The sequence below is a fragment of the Equus caballus genome, chromosome 9, assembly GCF_041296265.1.
Source record: "Equus caballus isolate H_3958 breed thoroughbred chromosome 9, TB-T2T, whole genome shotgun sequence".
NCBI classification, from domain to species: domain Eukaryota; kingdom Metazoa; phylum Chordata; class Mammalia; order Perissodactyla; family Equidae; genus Equus; species Equus caballus.
The window spans coordinates 53,334,077-53,355,841 of NC_091692.1; the positions used below are offsets into that span (position 1 = coordinate 53,334,077).

General features: G+C 38.1%; 1 long non-coding RNA gene across 1 annotated transcript; it reads right to left on the reverse strand.

Annotated features, from left to right (window-relative positions):
- Positions 1-864: 864 nt before the first annotated feature.
- On the reverse strand, positions 865-20,226 carry LOC111775088 (uncharacterized). The gene is made up of 6 exons (XR_002810585.2): positions 20,034-20,226; positions 7,327-7,478; positions 7,111-7,182; positions 3,480-3,552; positions 3,117-3,229; positions 865-2,528 (listed from the first exon to the last, which is right to left on the reverse strand). It is a non-coding gene; the product is annotated as an uncharacterized lncRNA (long non-coding RNA).
- Between the last annotated feature and the right edge of the window lie 1,539 nt (positions 20,227-21,765).

The following is a 21,765-nucleotide window of genomic DNA, read 5'->3' on the forward strand; positions in this document are numbered from 1 at the left end:
TGTGGGGTTTGACTTTGGGAAGAAAGATGGCTAAAGATGATTTTCTCTGTGAGCCATACTATCTGACCTCCTCCATCGTGCTCCTAAGAAATTTTCAGAGAATATATTCATGATTTTTCAGAGATTTTGTATGGATTCAGATTTATTTTCCCTTTTTTTTTTCTTGATGAGGAAGATTGGCTCTGAGCTAACACCAGTTGCCAACCTTCCTCTTTTTGCTTGAGGAAGAGTGGCCCTCAACTAACATCTGTGCCCATCTTCTTCTATTTTGTATGTGGGTTGCCACCACAGCATGGCTTGATGAGTGGTGCAGGTCTATCCCTGGGATCCGAACCCACAAACCTGGGCCACTGAAGCAGAATGTGCCAAACTTAACCAATATGCCACCAGGCCAGCCCTTTATTTTTATTTTGAATCTGTGACAAAGCGGGGTCTGGTCTTGAGGTAACTAAGTATATCTCAGTTGCTCATATATTATTGTATTTAATTCATTCAACAACCCCATGCACAAGGTTATACTGTTATTCCCATTTTACTTTTTTTTTTAAGATTAGCACCTGAGCTAACATCTTTTGCCAATATTTATTTAATTTAATTTAAATTGTTTTTTTCTTATTCTCCCCAAAGCCCCCTGGTACATAGTTGCATATTCCAGTTGTAGGTCCTTCTGGTTGTGCTATGTGGGACGCTGCCTCAGCATGGCCTGATGAGTGGTATCATGTCTGCGCCTGGGATCCGCCAAAGTGGAGCACGTGAACTTAACCACTCAGCCACAGGGCTGGCACTCTCATTTTACATTTTAAGCTTAGTTTGTTAGATTTGAATTTTCAATACCCAAAAGATTTTTAAATTATTTTCTCTTACCTGAAGAGTACCCAGGAACTGAAAATAAGAATCAAAAGTTTAGAGGCCCGCCTGGTGGTGTGGTGGTTGAGTTCACGTGCTCTGCTTCGGTGGCCCAGGATTGGCAGGTTTGGATCCTGGGCAAGGACCTAGCACTGTTCATCTGGCCAGGCTATGGAAGCATCCCACATAAAATAGAGGAAGATTGACACAAATGTTAGCTCAGCGACAATATTCCTCAAGTAAAAAGAGGAAGATTGGCAACAGATGTTAGTTCAGTGACAATTTTCCTCACCAAAAAGAAAAAAAAAAGAATCAAAGGTTTAGTTTTGAAAGATTTTTTGTCCCATTTTTATTTACCCAGGGAAAACAAAGAGAAATGGAGGGAGACGGGAAAGAATCAAAGGGTTTTTCTTGTGGTTCTTGGCTTGAAAGACAGAGACCCTCACAGATTATACATCCAATAAAAACCATCTGAGCCACTCTCCAAGATTCCTAGACGTATGCATTGAGAAGTCAGAAGGCTTCCCATGGCATTCTCAGGAGCAGAGGTCTTTGGGGCTATTATCTTTTCAGGAAGCTGCTCTGGGTTTCTGTTTGCTAAAATGAGTGTAATATGACCGTGAACTCTGAGTGTAATAGGATCCTGAATTCTTCTATCAGTGGGATCTTGGGTTGAATGGCCTGTCTGTCCATCATCTATTTGCTGGGTCTCCAAAGCCCTCACCCAGTGCTCAAGATTTCTTACCTTGAGATTTGGTTCTTAGTATTTCAGATATTTTTCCTAAGTACCATCTTAGTCCACAACGTACACTCAACATGTTCGCTAATGAACTTTTCTGCTATCAACTTAAATAATTTATAAAATAAGCTTAATATATATTCTGATTATTATAAATAACTTTTTAATAAATAATTTTCATAATAATCCAGATTCATAAGTACTTTGTAGCACACTTGCGCCAGAAATACACTCACTGAAAAGTGTTTAAGTAAACATATTTCGCCTTCAGAGAATTAAGGCTTTCCCCACAAACTTCTCTCTACCACCCAAAGGTCTTCAAGTTGTGCAAGGTCACAGCTAAAATATGGCAGTCAGGATTAAAATTCAGGCATTTCTGACTCCAGAGTCCTTGCTTTCAAACTTCCTAGCTTGGTACAGGTACTCAGTACATGTCAGTCTATTGCTAGTACCTACTAACTATTTGTGAATAAAATCAATATTCAGAGAATCTGGATTATAATTACATATTTGCAATATACTGACCTTTGAGACAAAAATTAGTTTATGAATATTATTGGTTTCATCACCTATACCATGAAAATTAATATACTCTATTTTCCATAATATGCCATCAATAAATAAAAAACAACTACATAGCACTAGAGAAATTTTTGGAGTGCTAAATCACATTATCTTAAAAACATCTTACTTCTACGCAAAGCTTGTTGCCAAGAGAAACAGAATAATCATTAGTACTTTGACAACCATCTAGTCCAATACTCCCACACATATTTTGTCAAATAATGATGCTGAAAATCACTTGCCCACATCATATAGCTAATGAAAAAATGAGAACCAAAGCTCAAATGCTCCGACTTTAACTTTTGTACTCTGTTATATATACACTTTTCAGTCATTGCTGTTGTCCATGTTCACCGTCTCTTTTTGATATCTGAGATATCTGAAAACAGAAATTAAGTATATGGGTTATTTATCATTCATATCCTTCCACTCCCGACCCTCACCCCATGAGGTGTAAACCATTTTCTGTGCTTTAGAAAACCTCCTTTCTTTTTTTCCCAAGAATATATGCAAATTAGGGTGTCAGAGTTTCTACCTTAGAGACTGTTAGGTTAACTGGTTCTACAAATATGCTAAATAAGAAAGAAAAATGGACGAAATAGTTCCCACTGGCAATACAGAATATTCTCAACATTATTGTTTAATCAGCTGACAACTTAAATTTGGCATTGTGCAAAGCAGGACACTTTGGGATACATTTGGGAGGCGGGGGAATCACGTCATAAATTTTGCTTCTTGCTAGTGTGTTCTCTGCAGCCCACAGGATAATGCTCATTGGAAAGTTTCCTTTTAGCTTTTCCTATTGAATAGTAAACTGATATATTCTGTCTTTCCATATATTGTTATTCTGACTATGACAGATTTCTGAACAATTTCCATGCCCGATCACTCAACCTCATATGATCTGAGGAAATCATTTTATTACAGGCTAAGACATTACTTCAATGTGAAGGTAAAAAGAACTTACTCTGAGGGGCTGCTAGGTGGCACAGTGGTGAAGTTCCCACATTCTCCTTCAGCAGCCCGGGGTTCACTGGTTTGGATCCCGGGTGCGGGCATGGCACTGCTTGGCAAGCCATGCTGTGGCAGGTGTCCCACATATAAAGGAGAGGAAGATGGGCACGGATGTTAGCTCAGGGCCAGTCTTCCTCAGCAAAAAGAGGAGGATTGGCAGCAGATGTTAGCTCAGGGCTAATCTTCCTCAAAAAAAAAAAAAAGAACTTTGACACAGTAGAATGTAATAAAGCAATTTTTGATCAGTTTGAATGAGATGAGTGAGAAAGAAAACAAAGCCTTTGGCACTGGGAGTGTCCGCCTCTTGCTTTGATACCTTTTCTAACACTGCAGAAACAAGTTGGGTCACTTCTCCTCCTCCCAGGCTGTTTGCTTACCATCTGTCAATGCTGAAAAAATACAAAGAATGCTGTATAATTATTGTTCTTATGAAAAAGATGAATGCAAATTTTCTTAGGGCTAAAACTTTCTTAGAGCAGCATAATGAGCTGCAAACTCTGCTTCTAAGAAATCTGTGTAATACTCTCTGGATATCTTAGTCCTTATTTATCCTAATAGCACATTATCAAGAACAAAACACCATACACCATATAGTGAAATACTAGGCAGGTGTTGAAAAAAATGCAAGATGTCCAATATATTTTGTTAAGTGAGAAAAATGAGTCATAAAAGAAAATTTTATACCATTTAGTGAATATTTAGAACACTATACCATTTCGGTAAACACACATACATACACATACATACAATAAATCATTTTGGGAATAGGAATGAATTTATTTCACAACAGTAGGGACAAAGAAACATCCTATGTCTGTATTTTTCTGTCTCTCCCAGCTGGGAGAAAGTTCAATCTCAGTAGTATTTTGAGATTGAATTTTCCTAAGATTATACGAGAGTTCTGGATCTTAAAAGTCATGTAACTTTGGGAAAAACATCTCTCCTTGCTTCTATCACCACCACCAAAGAGGTGAACCTTGCCCAAACCTGGGTGGCATTTTGGAGATTGGCTGCTTTTGTTGCTCATAGACTCCATTCCTTCAAAATCCACTCAGCCACCAGGAAATTTGCTAGGCTCCCAAGATCTGGGCCATTAGAGTTCCTTTTTGTTTCCTCTATGAGTCTCTCCCACATGGCTTTTGCTATCTCTGAGGTGATGTTTGGAACTGGACACAGGACTCTACTGTCTGCTGAATCTAGCACCTTTCCCGTTTTCAGTGTCATGGAATCCAACTCTTCTCTTTAGGGACCTCCCACTCACTTCTTCTTCAATCCCACTGACTCCTTCTTCTCCCATAATATAGCTTTATTATCTCCTAGGAGACAATGAAATCTAGGTCTTCAAGATAAGAATATCCATCCTTAGAGATGAGGCAACACGCACACACAGGTGTGCCATGATTATTCACTGCAGAAATATGTATAACAGCAAAATATTGGAAATAACCTAAATATCTAATAGAAGACTGATTAAATAAACTGTGGAAAAATCCACACAATGAAATAAGCTATACAAAAGAATGAGATGGTCTCATGAAGTGATAGGAAGTGATTTCAAAGATATGCTGTTAGTGAAGAAAGTAAGATGCATATGAGTATACACAGAAAGATGACAAAATAGGAATATATATTTTGAGTGGGTAGATGCTGCTAATTTTCACAAAAAAAAACAAACTAGATAGCTTAAACTATACAAAAATGATAATTATTACCTACAGGAGTAGTTAAGAAGGCAGTAGGTAGGAGGGACAGAAATAGGAATGAGATGTCGCTGATTATATTTTTAAACATAGTTTAAAAATTATAGTTTTAGCATTTGAGCCATATAAATATTTCTGAGTTAAAAGAATTCAATCAAAATGAATGTAAAAACATAACCCTAAAATTAAATACAAACAGAAACAAATAAACCTAATGTTTAATCAAATTGATAGCATAACCACACAGAAAAATAATCAAATGAAGTTACTTGTAGACACATCACCTTTACTGTATATTCTTGGTCAATATAGTATAAAAAATCAATAACTGCAAAGAAATTTAAACTTAATCTAAATTTTTTTTATTAGAATAGAACACATGAGTAAATAGAATGATACATTTTGGAGTCAGGGATCTCACTATGGGGGAAAAAGAGAGATATAAATATGGAATGAGGAGAAGATCAAGAAGAACTCTATGGTGATATAGTTTAAATGAGAGGAACCCATATGAACTCATGATGTTTTTAAAGATATCTATCTCAACTGTCCATTGAAATAATCTAGAAGAAATGACGTCCCAGTAGCAATGAGCACACCTAGGACCAAGATCTTGGTTTCTAAATACTCTCTATCTCTAAAAGAAAACAAAGTTCCTTGGAAAGATGGTCGATTCCAAGTATGGGCAGGGAAAATATAAAGTCAGCCTGTAAAATCCTGCACTGAAGAGCTCAAAGAATGATGGAGAAATATCCATAAGACACAAAGTCAGCTTCACAGGCTCCCATTGACCAAACTGCTTTCAATTGAGCATCTAAAAGAATAAAGATGTAATAGATTACAACGTATTGAATAAAAACAGTCCATGAGACCATAATAAGATTCCACAAAAAGTGGGGATACAGATGGTAAAGTTTTCATTTAAATAAGAATAACCAATAAATGTGGTAGGAATGAAAAAATCATGAAATCATCCTTTTGCTCAAACATCAAGATTGGGACATTATTGAGAGACAGGATATTCACATAATTTAAAGTATCACACCACAGAGTACCTCTTGGTTGCGAAGAGAGAGCTAGGAGATATGCCTTAACCAAACAATCAAAATTAGTATCATCAGTAATGAGACAAACACACTTCATACGCCTCCTGATGTGATGCAAGGCAAAATCCAAGATAGTACCTAAGGAATATTCTTGCCAAAATGTTTAACTTGAATCTAGTAATGAGGAAATTATTAGGCTAATCCAAATCTGAAGGTATTCTACACATCAATTAATCCATACTCTTACAAAATATTACTGTCATGAAAAACAAACAAAAAAAGCAAGAGGGTCATTTTATATTAAAGGAAACGAAAGATACGTGACAAACAAACACTAAGAGTGATCCTTAACTGGATTCAAACTCAGGGCTAGGGGCTGGGGGTTAATTTGGGAGCATGACAACGGTTTTGTGTTTATGCAAGAGAATGTCCTTGTTCTACAGGATGTATGTCCTTGTCTTAGGGGATATATGTTGAAGTATAAATGGGTCAAATGTAATAATATCTGCATGTCTGCAACTTACTTTCAAATATTTCAGCAAACTAAATGGCAAAATGTTAACAATTGGTGGCGTCAGGTGAATGTTATATGAGTACTCATACTTTTCTATAGGTTTGAAATTTTTGAAAATAAAAAGTTTGAAAAACAATTGTAAAGAGAGGGTAAAAGATAAAAACAACTGAAGATAAAATTTTAAATTTTGCAAAGAAAAAGATAGGAAGATTCAGCTGTTTTAGGGGTGGTGGCAATGGTGAGTTAGAGGAGTCAGAGAAAATTACGTCTTAAACTTACTATCATAGGATACAGGATACTAGTATCCTACAGCTGAATATTATATAGAGCTCATTTCTCTGTGAGATTATTCTGCTACATTAATAAATACAATAAAAAGGAAAAAAAACCTCTTAAAGCATATAAACCAAACCACAAATAAATAATGGCTATAGGAGAAAGAGATTGACTTTGTGCATATAAACCAAACCACAAATAAATAATGGCTATAGGAGAAAGAGATTGACTTTGTGTATAAGACGGGGGGAATATGGGCTTCTCCCACCAGCTCCATCACAGGTTGGCCAACTAGGTCTCAGGCCTAATCTGACCCCTGATCTAAGTCATACATTTGTACATTTGAAATTTTTAAAAATCAAATATATTTCAGTTTTTCAGTCAGAAAAATAAAAAATAAAAAGAACTAACCAGTATAGCATGTTCAAGGCTTAGCTTTTCCAGACTTTGCTTCATTAAATGAAGGCTATATAGACTGGCTTTCTAAAAAGAAGGAAAGCATAAATAAAAGAAACACGTAAATAAGGAAAAAGTATTCATTTAACACAGTACATCAAGGTAGATGGGCAGAGTGTTTGATAAGACTTATTTTACATTACCCAGTACTTATAAAAAATATGAGCTTACTTTTCCAGGAATCATAAAACACATTTGCTGAATCATTCACTAATTCCACTGACGCCTCGGAAGAAATGTGTCAAATATTTTGGAGTTTTCTAAATTCAGGTTCAGAAAGGTTAAGTAGCTTGCCAAGCAGCACAGCACAGCTCAACAAATTACTGCAAAGAAAACAAGAAGGAGCTCTGTACTTGAATCTTGATTGAATCGATCTAAAAGAGAGTCAAGAATTTTATCTGGGACCTTTACATGAACTAAAACTTTTTGTATTTTAGAAAGAAAGGGGAAACACTGGCTACCGCACCCTTGGAGAGTGTGTGTCACTAATTGGCTTGGCATGATGGGCTCTGCCTTCTTTAAGAAGGTAACTCAACCCTGCTGGTAACCTCAGATTTAAAAAGGTTTTAGGACTCAAATCAAGAAAATCAAAGTTTCTCTGTTCTTGTAATGGCCTGCATTGTTGTTTTGATAAAAAGCGGCCAACAGATTCTCTGCCATCACTATCAGCAATTTATGTCTTAAAGAAACAAAGACTAAGGTGGTCAGACTTGAGTGTTTCCCTGCTTCTCATGGGTGAGCTGAAATGGAAGAACTGGCAGTGCCCCCTGCCTTGCTGCCTTCCTCCACACACAGCTCCCATTCCTGGCAGGCATGGGAAAGAAGAAAAGCCAAGCACTTTACTTTTCTTTTTTTTAAAATCCAGCCTCAGCCTGATCCTATAGGGAGCTCTGGAACATGAATTGTACCCCACAGCTTGTCCTGCCCAGACACAAGTTAGCTGGCCTGGTGTACCCCCACTTCACTCAGTCACTAGCTGTGAGCTGCCTTTGGTGGGACAGCATATCCTTCTAGGAATTCCAAGCAAGGTGGCTTCCATAGGGTGAGGCGGTTCCCATCAGCCAGTGGCAGGTCTCTCTGAAGAGGCAGGTGTAAGCTATTATCAGCAGCTGAAGCACAGATGCCTGACCTGGTGAAGGAGATCTGGTTAGGACATCAATAGCATCTACACCGATAGCCAAATAGCCAATGAAGATATAAAAGTATGCTTATCCTCATCAGTTACAAAAAATGGAAATTAAAGCCTAATGAGATACCACATGTTCCACATGCATTGGAAAAGAATGTATACTCTGCAGGTGTTGGGTATAGAGTTCTATCAGTCTGTTAGGTGCAGTTTATAGTCGTTCCTGTCTATATCTTTTCTGCCTTTCTGTCTACTTGTTCTGCCAAATACTAAGGGAGGATTGTTCACATCTTCAATTATGATTGGGTGTTCTTCCTACTTGGCTTTTTATTTCTCTCACTTTGGCTCCATGTACTTTGAAGTTTGGTTACTAGATGCTTACACATTTAGGACTATAATGCATTCTTAGTTAACGGACACTGTTATCACGTGACATTTTTTCTTTCTCTCTAGCAATACTCCTTATTTCGAAGAGTACTTTGTGTGATATTAATTGATTAATCATATTTCCATGCTTTTCATTAAAAAGAGAAAGAAAAGCCAAAAAGAAAAGATATTTCTTAGCTTTTTCTCCATGTGTGTTGGCTTCTTAGGGAGGAAAACCTATGCCCATGCTGACTCCATGAAAATCACTGCTCTCAATGTTTTCCTGAGGAAACTCACAGAGGCATTAAGTAATAACCAATAAATTCACTTTCTAGAAGCCATGGTGTATGTGCTCATTTAGAATTTGAGTCTATTCTAAGCTCTTTGTATGTATCCCAGACTTTATTTATTCTTCACGGCTTAGACTGGATGGTACATCTTCATCTGAATCCACAGTCTCAAAACTCAGTATTCAAAATAAGACAGTAGCAGGATTAACATTTCCTTCTTTCAGAAAACTAGGCTTTGGGGGAAGGAGGTGAAGGTGAGAAGGTTGTGTCTCGGCCATGTCCTACACAATATAAACAAATGTATGTCTTGATGACTTATTTCCATTATGGTTTGTATTGTTTCATAGAAAGCTTGATGATATCCAAATGTGTTATTCTGGCCAGGCACACATCCAGGTTTCCTAATGATGACAGGCCATGTGTCCTCATTTTCAGTACTTTGTAGTTGTTATAAAACTATATAAATAATAGAGGGATTTTTAAAAGCAAATTTATGAGGTACAATGATTCTGGGGTGTGTTGTTTTTAAAAAATAATGTTATTGCTTTGACAGCATTTTAATGCTGTTTTTGCTCTCACAACACTATTTACAATAGATTCGACTTTGCACACTTCGTTATTTATCAAAATCAAACCCTGAATCAGAACCTGGGTTTATCCAGGTTCCTCCAAAACTGCACTAGACGCATTCCTCATTAGGCATCTGTTTATTCCAAAACATACACATACACAGTGGATAGAATTAGATAACACTTTTTTGGCTTCCTAAATGGGTTAGACTTAGTAAATATGGTACTCGCTTTTCAACTGATTCTGCCATCTGTCAGCAAACTTATTGTTTTTAGCAAGGGTTTTTCTTGTAATAATTTACAAGTTGATTTTCTTCCTTTGTTCTTTTCATGAAGATACATGTCCTTAAAATTTAAGGGAGAAATAACACATAAAATAAATTCATCCACAAAACAGAAACAGCAGAGACCACATTGCTGCTGGAGAGTTAAAAGACATATGAAATTTAACCATAGAAGAGTTTTTTTTCTTATGGGAATGGAAGGAGAGTGAGTCTCAACATTCTGCAGGTGACTTCTCAGTCCCAGCTCCAGCTGGGAGGCATCTGTACGGGAGAAACAGTACACAATGGAAGGAATTTGTTTCTCAGGAAAAGACGCAAAACAGGGAACCTCAGGGACAGAGGAGTTTCCAATAAAGCCATCTAGTTCTGGGCTCTGCCCTCTGCCATGATCATAAGAGCTAACTTTTGCAGAGTGCTTGCTCTCCAGCTTATACTAGCAGGGTTTATTGTATTTTGTGTCTGCCAAATTGAATGTCTTTGGGAAGTTACTTAGCCTCTCTAAGCCTCAGATTTCTTGAGAAACAAGTAACATACCATAGTGTGTTTAGTATGGTGCCTGACATTTATTATACGTGCAATAATTATTGGTAGCAAGGTTATACACGTATTCTTTTAAGATAGCTCCTTTTTTTTCTTCCTCCCCAAAGCCCCAGTACATGGTTGTATATCCTAGTTGTAAGTTGTTCTAGTTCTTCTATGTGAGCTGCCACCACAGCTTGGCTACTGACAGATGGGTGGTTTAGTTCCACCACCAGGAAGCAAACCTGGGCTGCCAAAGCAGTGAGCACCAAACTTCAACCACTGGGCCACTCTCTTGAGCATCAGGGCTGGCTCAAGTGAGCGAGCACCTTGATTGATAGAAGGACTACATCTTCTTCACTTTTAGATGTTGAGTGCCTTTCCTAGTTCCCAGAATATAGCAGGCAGTTTATAAATATTTGTCAAATGAATGGATGGACAGATGGGAGGACCAGTGCATAAATAATCATGTTATTTTTATTTTATTCTCAAAGTAACCCTATGAATTGTTACTTTTCACATTTTATAGATGAGAAAATTGAAGCCCTGTAAAGTTCTGTAACTTCCCCAAGCTTAATTAGCAAGGAAATCGAGACTCAAACCCAAATCCAGTCATTATTCTTGTTACCAAACAGAAGTTCCTGCACCACTATGTCCATTGCAACATTATTCACAATAGCTAAGATTTAGAAATAACCAAAGCACCCATCAAAGGATGAATGAATAAAGAAGATGTCATCTATATATACAATGGAATAGTACTCAGTCATAAAGATGAAATTATGCCATTTGCAACAATATGGATGGAACTTGAGGGTGTTATTCTAAGCAAAATAAGTCAGACAGAGAAAGACAAATACTGTATGATTTCACTCATATCTGGAAGATAAAACAACAACAAACACAGAGATATAGAGAATAGATTGGTGGTTACCAGAGGGGAAGGGGGTGAGGGGAGGGCTAAAGGGGTAAAGGGGCACATGTGTACGGTGACGGACGGCAATTAAACTTTTGGTGGGGAACACAATGTAGTCTATACAGAAGTCGAAATATAATGATGCACACCTGAAATTTATGTAATGTTATGAACCAATGTTATCTCAATTAACCAAGAAAAAAGAGAGAAGTTCCTGAAACGATTAACATTTAATCCATTTCTCTGCTTTGTAAACACAATTTTAAACATTTACCTATGTGTTAATACCTTTGTAATTTACAAAATAATTTAACTTTCATCTATATGACTTGAGAAATGTAGGGTTTTGTTTCAGATGGCTGGGAGAAAAATGGGAACATTTTTGGAACCAAGCATTTTCCCCTTTTAATGACTCCAAACTTAAAAGGGAGTCAGAGAAACTAGAATCTGCTCCCTGTTCTGTCTTTTAAGAAATTCACAAGTATAGCTATTGCTATTTATTGGCTGCTACAAGAATTGTACACATTGTATTTCTATTACCTACAACAACTTCAAAGTTTAGGTATTATTACTCACAGTTCTTGGGTGAGTAAACAGAAATTCAAAGATGTCAAATCACTTACTCAAAGTCTGCTTAAGGAGTTCTAAAGCTGAGCTTGATATGAATTTTAAGGATGCTTTTTCTCTATACCAGTGCTTTCAAATCATAATGTGCATATATCTGCCAAAAATGCAGATTCTGATTGTGTGGGTCTGAAGTGGAACCAAGGATTCATCATTTCTAACAAGCATATAGGTGATGTCAACACTGCTGGTCCATGGACCACACTTTGAGTAGCAAGGTTCTTTACTACACTACCTTCCCAAATTCAGACACCCTTGGTTCCTCAATAATTTCATGGCCAGAGTTCTGCTTATAAAAATGACATTTTGCTTTCTTCTAGCTGGTGTGGACAACTTATATATTGGTTCTTCATATGTTAATTAATAACATTTCTCTTTCTCTTCAATCCCATCACACTGTAGCAAAAATTTTGGAGCAGCTGCAATTGGAGATCCCTTCATTAATTAAAGCAGAAGACTGTGTAACGAATCAGCACTGTTGTTCATTAGTGAGTGAACAGAGGAAAGAAAATGAGAGAAGCAATAGTTAACATAAGCAGCAGCAGAAGAAAAAATATTGAACAGTGAAATAGAAAGCCAGCCTAAGGAGAAAAGAACATAGAGGCAGATCTTAGAAAGTCACTCCAGGGAAATTTCTGTGGAAATTCTATGCAGGAGCAAAGAAGCATGACAAGGAAAAAGGAGGAATGAAAAAGCTATAAATGATATTTGACATCATAGTCTTAACTAAACTGTGATGTGCAAGTGGAAATCAATGAAGGCTAAATATTTAAGCATAATGACTGCCTAAAAGTGATTAGAGGGAATGGAAGGAGTAGCTATACATTTTATTGAAGCCATTGAAGTAAATGAGATAGGAGATACTGGAGACATAGAAGTGGGGGCAGAGTTATCATGGAATGAAAGCAGAGAGGATAAAGAAAGAAGGCTTGAGAATCAAATTTCAGTGTAGACGTGAACTGAAGATCAAATCAAACAAATAGCCAATGAACTGACAATAAATCTAAATGGTCATGGGCAAAGTGCGGAGTGGAGTGGAGAAGGAATGGAGAAAAAAAGCAAAAAGATGAGAGAGGAGAACAGTGGCTAAACCAAATACAGATAACAAAGAACTTTACGTCTTTTCATTCTACCGATAAGCATATGAGGCTGAATGGTCAAAAAAATCTTAAATACTTAGTGTTTACTCAAAAAAGAAGCACAAACATAGTCACGAGTAAGATTAAAATTATAGAGAAAGTAAAATAACCATGTCCAAGCAAGGTGCCTAAGGTGCAGAGGAAATATCACTGCAAATTTGTCCTTGGCCCATCCTCATCCTTCCCCTCCCCTCCTTAACTGCCCCTCACCCTTCCCCTACAGCTTTGTTTCTATGGGAATAGATGAAGGAAAGCAATGTTTTGGCTCCAGGTGAGAAGTGCTTGGGGGTCACTTGTTCATTGATATCAGAAGCCATGAAAAGAGATGCAGTTTAGTAAATAAGGAAAGAGGAAGGTGGAGAGACACACAAGCAGGGACAAATGGAAATTTTACCAACCAAATTGAATTTCATTAGTTATAAGAATATCGGTAAGGTTTGGGTTATATGCCTTATGCTTGATCTGAATCGTTCGTATGTTTTTAAGATGTAGTTTAATATGCAAGAATAATAAACTAATATTTTACTGAGCACTTGCTATGCACCTAATGTTGAGTAAAGCACACATTTTCTAATTTAATCATCACATGAACTCTAGGAGGTAGACACCATTATGATCTCCCTGCTATAGATGAGGAACAGGAAGTTTAAAGATGAGAAATTAGATTAGATTGAGTCCAGAGTACAAGTATTTTTGTCTCTTAAAGGAGACAAAACCCTTATAAGGGTTATTAGACCTTGGTTCTTATAAAGGAGTTATTGGCCACAAAGAGCCTGGGTACTGAGGGCAAATAATGGCCAATGGCCATCTTAGGGCACGATTTGCCTTTTGAGCTCCATCCAGTCCCCCTTCCTCTCTCAGGGGCATTCTCATGAGCCCTTTTAAGTATCCAGTGACTAAACTTCTCCCCTCTATCTAAAGAGGAACAGATCTGATATTATCACAAATGGTCAGAGAAATTAGTTGATTGCCAAGAGACAGTCAATTTTGGCAGAGTGAAAATTCAGATACCTTGATTCCCAGATAAGTTTCTTTTCTATCATACTGCACCCAAACCCAACCCAACTATGCAAGTCTATAGATATTTTCTAAATGCCTATTATCTACTGGTCCATCTGCTAGCTTTTGGCGATGAGTAAGAATAAGTAAGTCCTCAAGGAATGCAGCATTCCCTACCAAAGAGAAGGGCAGACAATAACTACAATATTGGATGATGAGTTTGTGGGGGCCTGGAATTGGCCACCTCAAGATATGTCTTTTTGGCATGATGATTATTTGGCACTAGTTACTTTGCAGACAGGAAAGCAACTGAAAAGTAGAATTTACTTACCCTTTGTAAGAGACATTTACATTGTAAAGGAGCTCTCCATCTGTAAAGATATCTCCTTCTCTACCAGGAAGAATGGGAGATGACCTTGTCTCTAGAAACTCTTAGTCAGTGGGGAAGGCAAGGACTTAAATCTGCATTTGTTTATTGTGCTTGTCTGGTAACGTCCTGTAACTGACACCCCCCACCCCCAACATCCTTCTTTGTCTTTTAGCTGGATATGATGTTTGGGGTGGTCGTTTTGGCTATTTTGGCGAGTTGCTCGGCTTGCCTGAGCCTCTCCCATCTATACATTAACAAATAGAAATGGCAAGCAATGGGATGTGTTGGAGTACATGAGGAAGACATTTGGTGTAAACCTAATTCGGCCTGACCTTGTCTTTCCAAAAGGGCATGACCGAGGCCATTGAGCATGCATTGTATATCTGCTTTAAAACATTTACTATGGCAAGAACAAAGGCTCTTGAGATAAAGGTGCAACTTCCCTCACCCCCAGCGTTGGCATTTCCTTAAGGATTAAGCATCTTTCCTTAGGCTAGGAAGTGATTGCTACGCTCACCTGTGACCACCCAGCTCGAGACAATAGACTTGCCTCCTGCTACGCCCACCAAGATAGCAGACCCACTACCTGCTGTGTCCATCAAGCGCTGTGCCCGCTGTGCAAACAGGACAATCTTGTGACTATTGTGGGAGGGACATTTTAATCATATGTGAAATATCCTGTTTAGGGGTATACAACCACTCTGTGCACCCCACTTCCTCGGTGCCCTTTCTTCCTTCAGGAAGAAAGGCCCCGGGCCATGGTCCTCATAAAGCTTTGTTTAATTTTCTCCTGCTATTCTGTCTCATGTGAATTTAATTCGTTCTCCAGCCAGACAAACCCAGAAAAGGTAGAGGAAATGTCTTCCTCCCCTACAATTCAATAATGGGGTAGCCCAAGGGAAGTGTATGTTCTTGAAACTTAAAGGAAAGAAAATACTTCAAGTTAGGAAATCAAGAAGGCTTTAAGTTAACATTTGAGAATAGGTAGAGAACAGAGCTTTTGAGGTGACATTCTAGGCAGAGGAAAAAGTATGAGCAAGATACGGAATATTCCAGATGTGTTTAGGAAAGGAGAGAGGCTCAGTTTCACTGCAGGCTAAGGTGTATGTAGATGGATAATAGCAATGCTAGAAAAAAGAATTGAGATATATTTTTGATCTCTGTGCCAGGCTGAAGGACTTATGTTTCATTCTATATGCTTGTGTTTCCTAAAGTGTGAGGCCAGGATGACTAGGAGTTAAAAATATTATTTTAAAGAGTACACAGATTTGATTATGTGTAACATTTAATCATATGGAGAGAAAACTATTTGCATCCTTGGGATCACATTAAGGAGACAGTTTCCCTTACACACGGAGTTGAAACACCTCTTTAAAAATCATTAGTCTCCTTCTGTAATAAAAAGAGGGGGGATTGCAGGTTCAAAGTTTCCAGTAGAAATGTATCTAGAATTTAAAAATTTCTTTAGTTCACATCCTATTTATCTTGATAGTCATCTTCCGTTGATGGCTACTGATACTGACTTTTCCACTATAGTTTTACCATTGTTTCTTATTCCTAATTGTTGAATAGATCTAGCTTAGTTTTTTAAAAGAGAGTGCATAAAGAAAATTACTGATTAAAGCATAGTACAGGCAGAATGCAAAAATGGTAAAAAAAAAGAAAAGAAAAGAAATGATAGGGCTATGTGAAAGAAAAGAAATGATAGGGCTCTTAGGAAAAAGACCATAGTCCAATTATGCCACAACAAGAAAGCCTACTTTAGAAAGCATTTCAGGGAGGAATACTCTACAAGGTTAAAGAAGATTTCCTAATTCAGAGGACACTGGTGACCCTCGAGAGCCTTCCATAGTAGATTTGGATGGAAACTAGATTAAGCAAGGATTAAATTGGTTGTGAGGAGGTGGACATGACCTAAATAGCCATGAACCACATTTGGAAGAAAAATCTGGTGCTATAGAATGGGAAGCCTTCTTCATTATATTTCTGGCTTGGCTAAATATTCAATGTGTAATTTTGGGAAAGCATTTACTCCCCTAAGACTCATTTTTAGCTTGGTGGTATTTTTTAAAAAGCGTAGCCATCATCTACCTCTTCTCTTGAGTTAAAGCTCTCAAATATGAAAACCATTTAGATTAATGTGACCAGAACTTCTACCCAATAGTGTGTCTAAATATGCCACCAATACACTTACCAATTAAAAAAATCCATGAAGTAGGTACTATTACGTTTCTCATTTTGAAAATCAGAAAATAAAGGGTTGGGAGTTTTACTTATCGACTCTAGGTGACGTTGACACCGTAGAGCCCATATTTGACCCTTAAGTAATATGATGCCTGGAGCCCATACTCTTGATGCCAATGTGTATTGTTCCAGTAAAACCTATAAAGTAAAATAATATACAAATACAATTTGTCCAAGATGAAGGAATCAGTTCCAGAAATGTAAGGTGGATTATAGCTTCAAAAATGTTTTCTCATTACATGACAGGTCTTATAAAGAAAGTAATTTATTTTTGGTTAGATATCCCATACTTAGTATCAAGCGCTAGAATATCTCTTTATCAAAAATGATTTTTTTCTTAAACTTCCTCCTAGGCCCAGCTTAAGAACCACGTCCTTCATTAAGCTTCTCCTGACTATTTTCCTTCTCTAAATGCCTACAGCATTCACGGTCCTTGCCCATCATAGCTTACTTGATATATACTATTGCATTTTTGTGTATGCTCTACCTCCTAGAAATCATGTAAAAGTTTACACATCTTCTACCACAATGGCCACTTAAAAAATTACTTGATGGAATACATGAAAAATCCAGCATTAAATTTAAAAATCAACACCAAATTAAAAAGTCCACACCCAAAGCGAGAACTCTTTAAAATTTATCCAAGACTCTATCCAAGTCTTTATCCAAGACTCCAGTTTATACTCGGTTTAATACTCATATTCTCAGCTTTGCTAATGTTTCCATATCTAAAGCCAGACTGCATTGAATTCTTTAAAGCTGAAGCCAGCTCATTCAGTCAGCTATAAATATCAATGTTTACTGGAACACGAACTGGGAGAAAGCCTAGGAGAAAAATAGAGGGAGTAAAGCTTTTGCAATCCTTTTTCTTCTCCAAGGCTCATTTCTCAGAACCAAATATTTAAATGGTATTTCAATTGACATTTAAATTAATCAGGTTTAACAATTCTAAAGATAGAAGAATACTAAACTAGATCTAAATAAAAAAAGAGATCATCAAGGAATGCAAATTAAACCAAAATTTACCAGCATGAACTTCCTATCATCCACAGTTCTTTCTTTTAATATTTATTGTGCCAATTATTACATTGCAATGTATTGATCTGCTTGTATGTCTGTCACCTCCTCAAGACTGTGAGCACCTCACAAACAGGGACCGTGTCTTTGCAGTCAAGGGAACAGTCTTGAATGGTTGTGTCCAACACTAACATCTGTGCCCAATCAGACCCTTCGTGGATAGTAATCATGGTTAACATTCTATCAGTTACCATGAGTCTATCTCTGTTCTTAGCCCTTTCTATGTACTGAGTCACTAGCCTTTTCAAAATCTGATAAGAGAAGTGCTCTAATTATCATTCCGATTTTATAGGTGAAGCAACTGAGGCACAGAGAGGTAAAGAAAACTGTCGACAAAAAACTAGAATTTGAAAATATGCTGTCCTGCCCAAGCCTGCACACTCTTCCCCACTACACTGCAATACCTCAGTCGGAACCAGAAAAAGTGGGTGGAAATTTAGAAGTCTAAACTAAAACCTGTACTTTTAATAAGTGCCTTAGGTGATTCTGATGCAGATAGTGCGAGAACCATATATTGAAAAACACAGTTTTAGGTAGTAGTTATAGAAATATTCTTAAGCACTGGTGTGCATTTATCATTACAGTTCATCAAACATTTCCATATACATTATCTCATTTCATCCTCATACAGCCCTGCAAGGTGAGTACTGTTTCCCATGTGGGGACCTGGAAATGGCCACCCCAAGATATGTCTCTTTGGCATCAGGATTATTTGAGGCTGATTGCTTTTGATAAACTGAGACAGAGAAAGATGCTCTGAGGAATGGAACTTGCCCTTCGGTAGGACACATTTACATTTGTAAGGTAAATCTCTATCTGTAAAAGGTGGCTCCCTCTCTGTACCAGGAAGAAGAAAGGAGATGACCTTCTCTCTAGAAACTCTTAATCAATACCAAAGGCAAAGACTTAAATCTGCATTTTATTGTGCTTGTCTGGTAACCTCCTGTAACTGACTTCCCTCCCCCTCCCAACTTTGGCATTTCTTTAAGGATTAAGCATCTTTCCTTAGGCTAGGAACTGATTGCTGCGTTCACCTGTGACCGCCCAGCTCCAGATGATAGACTTGCCTCCTGCTATGCCCACCGAGATAGCAGACCACTACCTGCTGTGTCCATCAAGCACTGTGCCAACAGGGCAATCTTGTGACTATTGTAGGAGGGACATTTCAATCACATGTGAAACACCTTGTTGGGGGTATATAACCACTATATGCACCCCACTTCTTCGGTGCCCTTTCTTCCTTCGGGAAGAAAGGCCCCGGGCCATGGTTCCTCATAAAGCTTTGTTTAATTTTCTCTTTCTATTCTGTCTCATGTGAATTTAATTCATTCTCCAGCCAGATGAACCCACATTTGGGAAGAGGAAATGTCTTCCTCCCCTACACCCATATTTCTGAATGAGAAAAGCAAGTCTCAGAGAGCTTACCTTTGACTACACTCCTGTCAAACACAAATTTTCCAATTCTAAACCATACACTCTTTCCATGGTTTGTCAGTTGCATACTGTGGTGGCTGCATGTTGCTGTGATGCTGAAAGCTATGCCACCAGTATTTCAAATACCAGCAAGGTCACTCATGATGCACAGGTTTCAGTGGAGCTTCCAGACTAAGACAGGCTTGAAAGAAGGACCTGGCCACCTACTTCCAAAAAAATTGGCCATGAAAACCCTATGAATAGCAGCAGAGCATTATCTCATGCAGCAGTGGAAGATCAAAGACCATGCAGGGTTCCGCTCTGCTGTACACAGTGTCTAGGAGTTGGAATCCACTTGACCACACAAACAACAACTTTTTCCATGACACAGACCCCTCAACTGGCCTTCCTGATTCTGCTTCTGTACCTCCACAACTCACAGTCCACACAATAAACAAAAGATCTTTTTAAAGCTTAAATCTCATAGCTCCATTTCCCCTGAATTCTCATTACATTTGGTAAAATCCGGTTCCTGTCCCATGGCCCATGAGACCCCTTGTGATCTGGCCTGTCTGTCTCTCTCATCTAATCTCACTCTCTCCCCTTCCCCAACACTCCTGCTACACTGTTTCCTTTCTAACCCTGTCACATCAAGTTCTTTTCTCCAACTGGGCCTTTATCCCTTTCCTGTTCTTTATTTATTTCATACCAGTATCTGAAATTAACCAATTGATTGATTGATGGATCATGGAGATGGTGAGAAAAGAGCTCTTGTCCGAGTTGTTTAATAGCTAACATTTACAGTGTCAGGTACAGGTCTAAATACTTTACACACATTGATCTACATAATTTTCATGACTAGAGCCTAGGACCTTGCTGGACGTCACCAGCTAGTAAGTGACAGCTAAATTTTACCCAGAGCCTGTGCCTTTCACCACTTACCTGGACTATTCCTTGAAGAGAATGAATGATTCCACCACCCCATCTTTTGAAACAAGCCCTCAGCTCTGTGTCCTCACTCTGACATGCAGCTCTCTGAGCAAGCCATCAGTGCCCATGATTAAACTCATTCAGAACAGAGACATGCTTTGATGGAGAATGAGAATCCAGCATGACTAAGAATGCTCTTAAGATCAAAGTGATGTCAGAAAATGTAGAATTTAGAATTACTTTTTATTTGGTGGTAATGATGGTGTGGGGAAGTGAATGGAATGAGGAGAGGGGCTTTCAGAGTTGACTCCACATGGTCTCAATGGAAATACTTCATAATGAGTGTCCCAAACCAACTGAAGTAGAAGTCTACTAATCAAGATGAAGCAGCAAGTGGCCAAACAGCCAGTTTTTCCCCTCCAGACAACTTACTGGTTTGGAGGTCAAATATCTATTCTTCCTCTAGTATAAAAAGCTGCCATTTGGGAAGACATTGGGTATTTTATTTTTATTATGCTCTGTTTTGCTTTAAGACATCTGTCATTTCTGTGAACAAAGATTTTGTTCTGTGTTCTTAATAAGCTTTGCAAGGTGGTTCTCCTGGCAACTGAAGAAGTCATTTGAATAATAAAGGCTCATATTTATAATTACATTGAGTGAAATAGATTTGCTTAGCTTAGAGTTTGGGGTTATTCATAAACAGATGTGAGGGTCCAGAAAGCCTCTATAACTCGAACAATCTCTCTGCTTTGGGTTTATTTAAGAGCTTAGAAGCCTGAATGTGAGTTAAAGAAACTTTCCCAAAGTCTCTGAATAATCACCTCAGTACCTTGACTTGAGTCTACCTCTCACGACCCAATACTATTCATGTTTATTAGTAATTTGCCAGTACAAAGGCAATGAATGAGCTTGACTGTAAGCTGGGAACATTCACCCCCTAAGCATTCAGGGCATAGCCTTTCATAAAATGCTTTGCTCTGTTCTCAGAATATATTGATGACCCTTGGTTACAGTCCTATTTGAAGCTGCTGGTTTCAAAACAGTGATAAAAAGAGTCATCCATCGAAGCAGCATCTTCCGGGTCGAGACCTTCCCTTACAGCCACCTCTTCTGTTGAAACTCACCAGCCCTGTGAGCCATTCCCTCAGATGCTTGGGAGATGATGGAATTCACTTCATGCCAAATTTTGAAATCTGTAATGTGCTTCCCTACTTGAAAATATACTTTTGAAAAAAATATGTGTTTGGGGCAAGGAACTCTTGGCCACTAATTTTTAATCATTTCTGAAGTGGATTCTCTTTTACAAGTAAATTTTTACACAAAACCATAATACACAAGACAGGAAAAAGCCCAGTTACTCTAGTTGAAGCATCACTTACCTAGAGGCTCCCTAAACATCCTGCCCCTATCCCTAGTTGCCGCTCCCAACACAGTTTGAAGACCTTGCTCTGAGGATTTGGCCAAACCTCTGGTCTTGAGCTTCACTCAGGACTTTCTTCACATGATGCCTAACACATTAGATATCTGTGGGATATTGAGCAAGCCCCAAACTTGTGATCTCCATAGCTCTGATAATTTCTCAAGGCAAATCCAATTTGATCTGTGAAGTCAGTGTAATAGTGTTTCCCCAAAATCCATGTCCACCCAAAAACCTCAGAATGTGACCCTGTTTGGAATAATGGTCTTTGCAGGTATAATTAAGATAAGGTTTGAGATGAGATCATACTGGATTAGAACGGGCCCT